Below are 9267 nucleotides of genomic sequence, written 5' to 3'. Positions count from 1 at the left end.
AAGTGCAGGAGCTACATGGGTTCAAATCCCACTTCCACCTTTTTTTCCCAGCAAGATATCTCTTAGTCAAATACCTGAAACCAAGTAATTTTTTTTTACCAGACAGCTAGTGTATCCAAAATCACATTCTGTGGACAGATGACAAACTCGGATTTGAAATATAAATTGTAGAGGCAACTGCGCATTGACATTGTACATTTTATCCTTGCCTCAAAAGACCTAAAGTTTACCCTGTCTTCATGTCTTCTCTGGTAGCTCAACGTGTTGAGCCACATGCTCCCAATTAGAAGCGAAGTGCAGGGGCTACATGGGTTCAAATCCCACTTCCACCTTTTTTTCCCAGCAAGATATCTCTTAGTCAAATACCTGAAACCAAGTAATTTTTTTTTACCAGACAGCTAGTGTATCCAAAATCACATTCTGTGGACAGATGACAAACTCGGATTTGAAATATAAATTGTAGAGGCAACTGCGCATTGACATTGTACATTTTATCCTTGCCTCAAAAGACCTAAAGTTTACCCTGTCTTCATGTCTTCTCTGGTAGCTCAACGTGTTGAGCCACATGCTCCCAATTAGAAGCGAAGTGCAGGAGCTACATGGGTTCAAATCCCACTTCCACCTTTTTTCCCAGCAAGATATCTCTTAGTCAAATACCTGAAACCAAGTAATTTTTTTTTACCAGACAGCTAGTGTATCCGAAATCACATTCTGTGGACAGATGACAAACTCGGATTTGAAATATAAATTGTAGAGGCAACTGCGCATTGACATTGTACATTTTATCCTTGCCTCAAAAGACCTAAAGTTTACACCATGTTCATGTCTTCTCTGGTAGCTCAATGTGTTGAGCCACATGCTCCCAATTAGAAGCAAAGTGCAGGAGCTACAGGGGTTCAAATCCGACTTCTACCTTTTTTTCCCATTTCCCAGCAAGATATCTCTTAGTCAAATACCTGAAACCAAGTAATTTTTTTTTACCAGACAGCTAGTGTATCCGAAATCACATTCTGTGGACAGATGACAAACTCGGCTTTGAAATATAAATTGTAGAGGCAACTGCGCATTGACATTGTACATTTTATTCTTGCCTCAAAAGACCTAAAATTTACCCCATGTTCATGTCTTCTCTGGTAGCTCAACATGTTGTGCCACATGCTCCCAATTAGAAGCAAAGTGCAGGAGCTACAGGGGTTCAAATCCCACTTCTACCTTTTTTTCCCAGCAAGATAAATGTTAGTCAAATACCTGAAACCAAGTAGTTTTTTTTTAACAGACAGCTAGTGTATCCGAAATCACATTCTGTGGACAGATGACAAACTCGGCTTTGAAATATAAATTGTAGAGGCAACTGCGCATTGACATTGTACATTTTATCCTTGCCTCAAAAGACCTAAAGTTTACACCATGATCATGTCTTCTCTGGTAGCTCAACGTGTTGAGCCACATGCTCCCAATTAGAAGCAAAGTGCAGGAGCTACAGGGGTTCAAATCCCATGTCCACCTATTTTTCCCATTTCCCAGCAAGATATCTCTTAGTCAAATACCTGAAACCAAGTAATTTTTTTTTTACCAGACAGCTAGTGTATCCGAAATCACATTCTGTGGACAGATGACAAACTCGGCTTTGAAATATAAATTGTAGAGGCAACTGCGCATTGACATTGTACATTTTATTCTTGCCTCAAAAGACCTAAAATTTACCCAATGTTCATGTCTTCTCTGGTAGCTCAACGTGTTGAGCCACATGCTCCCAATTAGAAGCAAAGTGCAGGAGCTACAGGGGTTCAAATCCCACTTCTACCTTTTTTTCCCAGCAAGATAAATGTTAGTCAAATACCTGAAACCAAGTAATTTTTTTTTAACAGACAGCTAGTGTATCCGAAATCACATTCTGTGGACAGATGACAAACTCGGCTTTGAAATATAAATTGTAGAGGCAACTGCGCATTGACATTGTACATTTTATCCTTGCCTCAAAAGACCTAAAGTTTACCCTGTCTTCATGTCTTCTCTGGTAGCTCAACGTGTTGAGCCACATGCTCCCAATTAGAAGCGAAGTGCAGGGGCTACATGGGTTCAAATCCCACTTCCACCTTTTTTTCCCAGCAAGATATCTCTTAGTCAAATACCTGAAACCAAGTAATTTTTTTTTACCAGACAGCTAGTGTATCCAAAATCACATTCTGTGGACAGATGACAAACTCGGATTTGAAATATAAATTGTAGAGGCAACTGCGCATTGACATTGTACATTTTATCCTTGCCTCAAAAGACCTAAAGTTTACCCTATGTTCATGTCTTCTCTGGTAGCTCAACGTGTTGAGCCACATGCTCCCAATTAGAAGCGAAGTGCAGGAGCTACATGGGTTCAAATCCCACTTCCACCTTTTTTTCCCAGCAAGATATCTCTTAGTCAAATACCTGAAACCAAGTAATTTTTTTTTACCAGACAGCTAGTGTATCCGAAATCACATTCTGTGGACAGATGACAAACTCGGATTTGAAATATAAATTGTAGAGGCAAGTGCGCATTGACATTGTACATTTTATCCTTGCCTCAAAAGACCTAAAGTTTACCTCACACTCATGTCTTCTCTGGTAGCTCAACGTGTTGAGCCACATGCTTCCAATTAGAAGCAAAGTTCAGGAGCTACATGGGTTCAAATCCCATTTCCACCTTTTTTTCCCAGCAAAATATCTCTTAGTCAAATACCTGAAACCAAGTAATTTTTTTTTACCAGACAGCTAGTGTATCCGAAATCACATTCTGTGGACAGATGACAAACTCGGATTTGAAATATAAATTGTAGAGGCAACTGCGCATTGACATTGTACATTTTATCCTTGCCTCAAAAGACCTAAAGTTTACCCTATGTTCATATCTTCTCAGGTAGCTCAACGTGTTGAGCCACATGCTTCCAATTAGAAGCAAAGTTCAGGAGCTACATGGGTTCAAATCCCACTTCCACCATTTTTTCCCAGCAAAATATCTCTTAGTCAAATACCTGAAAACAAGTAATTTTTTTTACCAGACAGCTAGTGTATCCGAAATCACATTCTGTGGACAGATGACAAACTCGGATTTGAAATATAAATTGTAGAGGCAACTGCGCATTGACATTGTACATTTTATCCTTGCCTCAAAAGACCTAAAGTTTACCCTATGTTCATGTCTTCTCTGGTAGCTCAACGTGTTGAGCCACATGCTTCCAATTAGAAGCAATGTACAGGAGCTACATGGGTTCAAATCCCACTTCCACCTTTTTTTCCCAGCAAGATATCTCTTAGTCAAATACCGGAAACCAAGTAATTTTTTTTTTACCAGACAGCTAGTGTATCCGAAATCACATTCTGTGGACAGATGACAAACTCGGATTTGAAATATAAATTGTAGAGGCAACTGCGCATTGACATTGTACATTTTATCCTTGCCTCAAAAGACCTAAAGTTTACCCTATGTTCATGTCTTCTCTGGTAGCTCAACGTGTTGAGCCACATGCTTCCAATTAGAAGCAATGTACTGGAGCTACATGGGTTCAAATCCCACTTCCACCTTTTTTTTCCCAGCAGGATATCTCTTAGTTTAATACCTGAAACCAAGTAATTTTTTTTTACCAGACAGCTAGTGTATCCGAAATCACATTCTGTGGACAGATGACAAACTCGGATTTGAAATATAAATAGTAGAGGCAACTGCGCATTGACATTGTACATTTTATCCTTGCCTCAAAAGACCTAAAGTTTACCTCACACTCATGTCTTCTCTGGTAGCTCAACGTGTTGAGCCACATGCTTCCAATTAGAAGCAAAGTTCAGGAGCTACATGGGTTCAAATCCCACTTCCACCTTTTTTTCCCAGCAAAATATCTCTTAGTCAAATACCTGAAACCAAGTAATTTTTTTTTACCAGACAGCTAGTGTATCCGAAATCACATTCTGTGGACAGATGACAAACTCGGATTTGAAATATAAATTGTAGAGGCAACTGCGCATTGACATTGTACATTTTATCCTTGCCTCAAAAGACCTAAAGTTTACCCTATGTTCATATCTTCTCAGGTAGCTCAACGTGTTGAGCCACATACTCCCAATTAGAAGCGAAGTGCAGGAGCTACATGGGTTCAAATCCCACTTCCACCTTTTTTTCCCAGCAAGATATCTCTTAGTCAAATACCTGAAACCAAGTAATTTCTTTTTTACCAGACAGCTAGTGTATCCGAAATCACATTCTGTGGACAGATGACAAACTCGGATTTGAAATATAAATTGTAGAGGCAACTGCGCATTGACATTGTACATTTTATCCTTGCCTCAAAAGACCTAAAGTTTACCTCACACTCATGTCTTCTCATTCCAATTAGAAGCAAAGTTCAGGATCTACATGGGTTCAAATCCCACTTCCACCATTTTTTCCCAGCAAAATATCTCTTAGTCAAATACCTGAAAACAAGTAATTTTTTTTACCAGACAGCTAGTGTATCCGAAATCACATTCTGTGGACAGATGACAAACTCGGATTTGAAATATAAATTGTAGAGGCAACTGCGCATTGACATTGTACATTTTATCCTTGCCTCAAAAGACCTAAAGTTTACCCTATGTTCATATCTTCTCAGGTAGCTCAACGTGTTGAGCCACATGCTCCCAATTAGAAGCGAAGTGCAGGAGCTACATGGGTTCAAATCCCACTTCCACCTTTTTTTCCCAGCAAGATATCTCTTAGTCAAATACCTGAAACCAAGTAATTTCTTTTTTACCAGACAGCTAGTGTATCCGAAATCACATTCTGTGGACAGATGACAAACTCGGATTTGAAATATAAATTGTAGAGGCAACCGCGCATTGACATTGTACATTTTATCCTTGCCTCAAAAGACCTAAAGTTTACCCTGTCTTCATGTCTTCTCTGGTAGCTCAACGTGTTGAGCCACATGCTCCCAATTAGAAGCGAAGTGCAGGAGCTACATGGGTTCAAATCCCACTTCCACCTTTTTTCCCAGCAAGATATCTCTTAGTCAAATACCTGAAACCAAGTAATTTTTTTTTACCAGACAGCTAGTGTATCCGAAATCACATTCTGTGGACAGATGACAAACTCGGATTTGAAATATAAATTGTAGAGGCAACTGCGCATTGACATTGTACATTTTATCCTTGCCTCAAAAGACCTAAAGTTTACCTCACACTCATGTCTTCTCTGGTAGCTCAACGTGTTGAGCCACATGCTTCCAATTAGAAGCAAAGTTCAGGAGCTACATGGGTTCAAATCCCATTTCCACCTTTTTTTCCCAGCAAGATATCTCTTAGTCAAATACCTGAAACCAAGTAATTTCTTTTTTACCAGACAGCTAGTGTATCCGAAATCACATTCTGTGGACAGATGACAAACTCGGATTTGAAATATAAATTGTAGAGGCAACTGCGCATTGACATTGTACATTTTATCCTTGCCTCAAAAGACCTAAAGTTTACCCTGTCTTCATGTCTTCTCTGGTAGCTCAACGTGTTGAGCCACATGCTCCCAATTAGAAGCGAAGTGCAGGAGCTACATGGGTTCAAATCCCACTTCCACCTTTTTTCCCAGCAAGATATCTCTTAGTCAAATACCTGAAACCAAGTAATTTTTTTTTACCAGACAGCTAGTGTATCCGAAATCACATTCTGTGGACAGATGACAAACTCGGATTTGAAATATAAATTGTAGAGGCAACTGCGCATTGACATTGTACATTTTATCCTTGCCTCAAAAGACCTAAAGTTTACCCTATGTTCATATCTTCTCAGGTAGCTCAACGTGTTGAGCCACATACTCCCAAATAGAAGCGAAGTGCAGGAGCTACATGGGTTCAAATCCCACTTCCACCTTTTTTTCCCAGCAAGATATCTCTTAGTCAAATACCTGAAACCAAGTAATTTCTTTTTTACCAGACAGCTAGTGTATCCGAAATCACATTCTGTGGACAGATGACAAACTCGGATTTGAAATATAAATTGTAGAGGCAACTGCGCATTGACATTGTACATTTTATCCTTGCCTCAAAAGACCTAAAGTTTACCCTGTCTTCATGTCTTCTCTGGTAGCTCAACGTGTTGAGCCACATGCTCCCAATTAGAAGCGAAGTGCAGGAGCTACATGGGTTCAAATCCCACTTCCACCTTTTTTCCCAGCAAGATATCTCTTAGTCAAATACCTGAAACCAAGTAATTTTTTTTTACCAGACAGCTAGTGTATCCGAAATCACATTCTGTGGACAGATGACAAACTCGGATTTGAAATATAAATTGTAGAGGCAACTGCGCATTGACATTGTACATTTTATCCTTGCCTCAAAAGACCTAAAGTTTACCTCACACTCATGTCTTCTCTGGTAGCTCAACGTGTTGAGCCACATGCTTCCAATTAGAAGCAAAGTTCAGGAGCTACATGGGTTCAAATCCCATTTCCACCTTTTTTTCCCAGCAAAATATCTCTTAGTCAAATACCTGAAACCAAGTAATTTTTTTTTACCAGACAGCTAGTGTATCCGAAATCACATTCTGTGGACAGATGACAAACTCGGATTTGAAATATAAATTGTAGAGGCAACTGCGCATTGACATTGTACATTTTATCCTTGCCTCAAAAGACCTAAAGTTTACCCTGTCTTCATGTCTTCTCTGGTAGCTCAACGTGTTGAGCCACATGCTCCCAATTAGAAGCGAAGTGCAGGGGCTACATGGGTTCAAATCCCACTTCCACCTTTTTTTCCCAGCAAGATATCTCTTAGTCAAATACCTGAAACCAAGTAATTTTTTTTTACCAGACAGCTAGTGTATCCAAAATCACATTCTGTGGACAGATGACAAACTCGGATTTGAAATATAAATTGTAGAGGCAACTGCGCATTGACATTGTACATTTTATCCTTGCCTCAAAAGACCTAAAGTTTACCCTGTCTTCATGTCTTCTCTGGTAGCTCAACGTGTTGAGCCACATGCTCCCAATTAGAAGCGAAGTGCAGGAGCTACATGGGTTCAAATCCCACTTCCACCTTTTTTCCCAGCAAGATATCTCTTAGTCAAATACCTGAAACCAAGTAATTTTTTTTTACCAGACAGCTAGTGTATCCAAAATCACATTCTGTGGACAGATGACAAACTCGGATTTGAAATATAAATTGTAGAGGCAACTGCGCATTGACATTGTACATTTTATCCTTGCCTCAAAAGACCTAAAGTTTACCCTGTCTTCATGTCTTCTCTGGTAGCTCAACGTGTTGAGCCACATGCTCCCAATTAGAAGCGAAGTGCAGGAGCTACATGGGTTCAAATCCCACTTCCACCTTTTTTTCCCAGCAAGATATCTCTTAGTCAAATACCTGAAACCAAGTAATTTTTTTTTACCAGACAGCTAGTGTATCCAAAATCACATTCTGTGGACAGATGACAAACTCGGATTTGAAATATAAATTGTAGAGGCAACTGCGCATTGACATTGTACATTTTATCCTTGCCTCAAAAGACCTAAAGTTTACCCTGTCTTCATGTCTTCTCTGGTAGCTCAACGTGTTGAGCCACATGCTCCCAATTAGAAGCGAAGTGCAGGGGCTACATGGGTTCAAATCCCACTTCCACCTTTTTTTCCCAGCAAGATATCTCTTAGTCAAATACCTGAAACCAAGTAATTTTTTTTTACCAGACAGCTAGTGTATCCAAAATCACATTCTGTGGACAGATGACAAACTCGGATTTGAAATATAAATTGTAGAGGCAACTGCGCATTGACATTGTACATTTTATCCTTGCCTCAAAAGACCTAAAGTTTACCTCACACTCATGTCTTCTCTGGTAGCTCAACGTGTTGAGCCACATGCTTCCAATTAGAAGCAAAGTTCAGGAGCTACATGGGTTCAAATCCCATTTCCACCTTTTTTTCCCAGCAAAATATCTCTTAGTCAAATACCTGAAACCAAGTAATTTTTTTTTTACCAGACAGCTAGTGTATCCGAAATCACATTCTGTGGACAGATGACAAACTCGGATTTGAAATATAAATTGTAGAGGCAACTGCGCATTGACATTGTACATTTTATCCTTGCCTCAAAAGACCTAAAGTTTACCCTATGTTCATATCTTCTCAGGTAGCTCAACGTGTTGAGCCACATGCTTCCAATTAGAAGCAAAGTTCAGGATCTACATGGGTTCAAATCCCACTTCCACCATTTTTTCCCAGCAAAATATCTCTTAGTCAAATACCTGAAAACAAGTAATTTTTTTTACCAGACAGCTAGTGTATCCGAAATCACATTCTGTGGACAGATGACAAACTCGGATTTGAAATATAAATTGTAGAGGCAACTGCGCATTGACATTGTACATTTTATCCTTGCCTCAAAAGACCTAAAGTTTACCCTATGTTCATATCTTCTCAGGTAGCTCAACGTGTTGAGCCACATGCTCCCAATTAGAAGCGAAGTGCAGGAGCTACATGGGTTCAAATCCCACTTCCACCTTTTTTTCCCAGCAAGATATCTCTTAGTCAAATACCTGAAACCAAGTAATTTTTTTTTACCAGACAGCTAGTGTATCCGAAATCACATTCTGTGGACAGATGACAAACTCGGATTTGAAATATAAATTGTAGAGGCAACTGCGCATTGACATTGTACATTTTATCCTTGCCTCAAAAGACCTAAAGTTTACCCTATGTTCATATCTTCTCAGGTAGCTCAACGTGTTGAGCCACATGCTTCCAATTAGAAGCAAAGTTCAGGATCTACATGGGTTCAAATCCCACTTCCACCATTTTTTCCCAGCAAAATATCTCTTAGTCAAATACCTGAAAACAAGTAATTTTTTTTACCAGACAGCTAGTGTATCCGAAATCACATTCTGTGGACAGATGACAAACTCGGATTTGAAATATAAATTGTAGAGGCAACTGCGCATTGACATTGTACATTTTATCCTTGCCTCAAAAGACCTAAAGTTTACCCTATGTTCATATCTTCTCAGGTAGCTCAACGTGTTGAGCCACATGCTCCCAATTAGAAGCGAAGTGCAGGAGCTACATGGGTTCAAATCCCACTTCCACCTTTTTTTCCCAGCAAGATATCTCTTAGTCAAATACCTGAAACCAAGTAATTTCTTTTTTACCAGACAGCTAGTGTATCCGAAATCACATTCTGTGGACAGATGACAAACTCGGATTTGAAATATAAATTGTAGAGGCAACTGCGCATTGACATTGTACATTTTATCCTTGCCTCAAAAGACCTAAAGTTT

Source organism: Brachyhypopomus gauderio, unplaced genomic scaffold (assembly GCF_052324685.1).
Source record: "Brachyhypopomus gauderio isolate BG-103 unplaced genomic scaffold, BGAUD_0.2 sc126, whole genome shotgun sequence".
Lineage (NCBI taxonomy): Eukaryota > Metazoa > Chordata > Actinopteri > Gymnotiformes > Hypopomidae > Brachyhypopomus > Brachyhypopomus gauderio.
Note: the sequence above shows the minus strand (reverse complement) of the source record.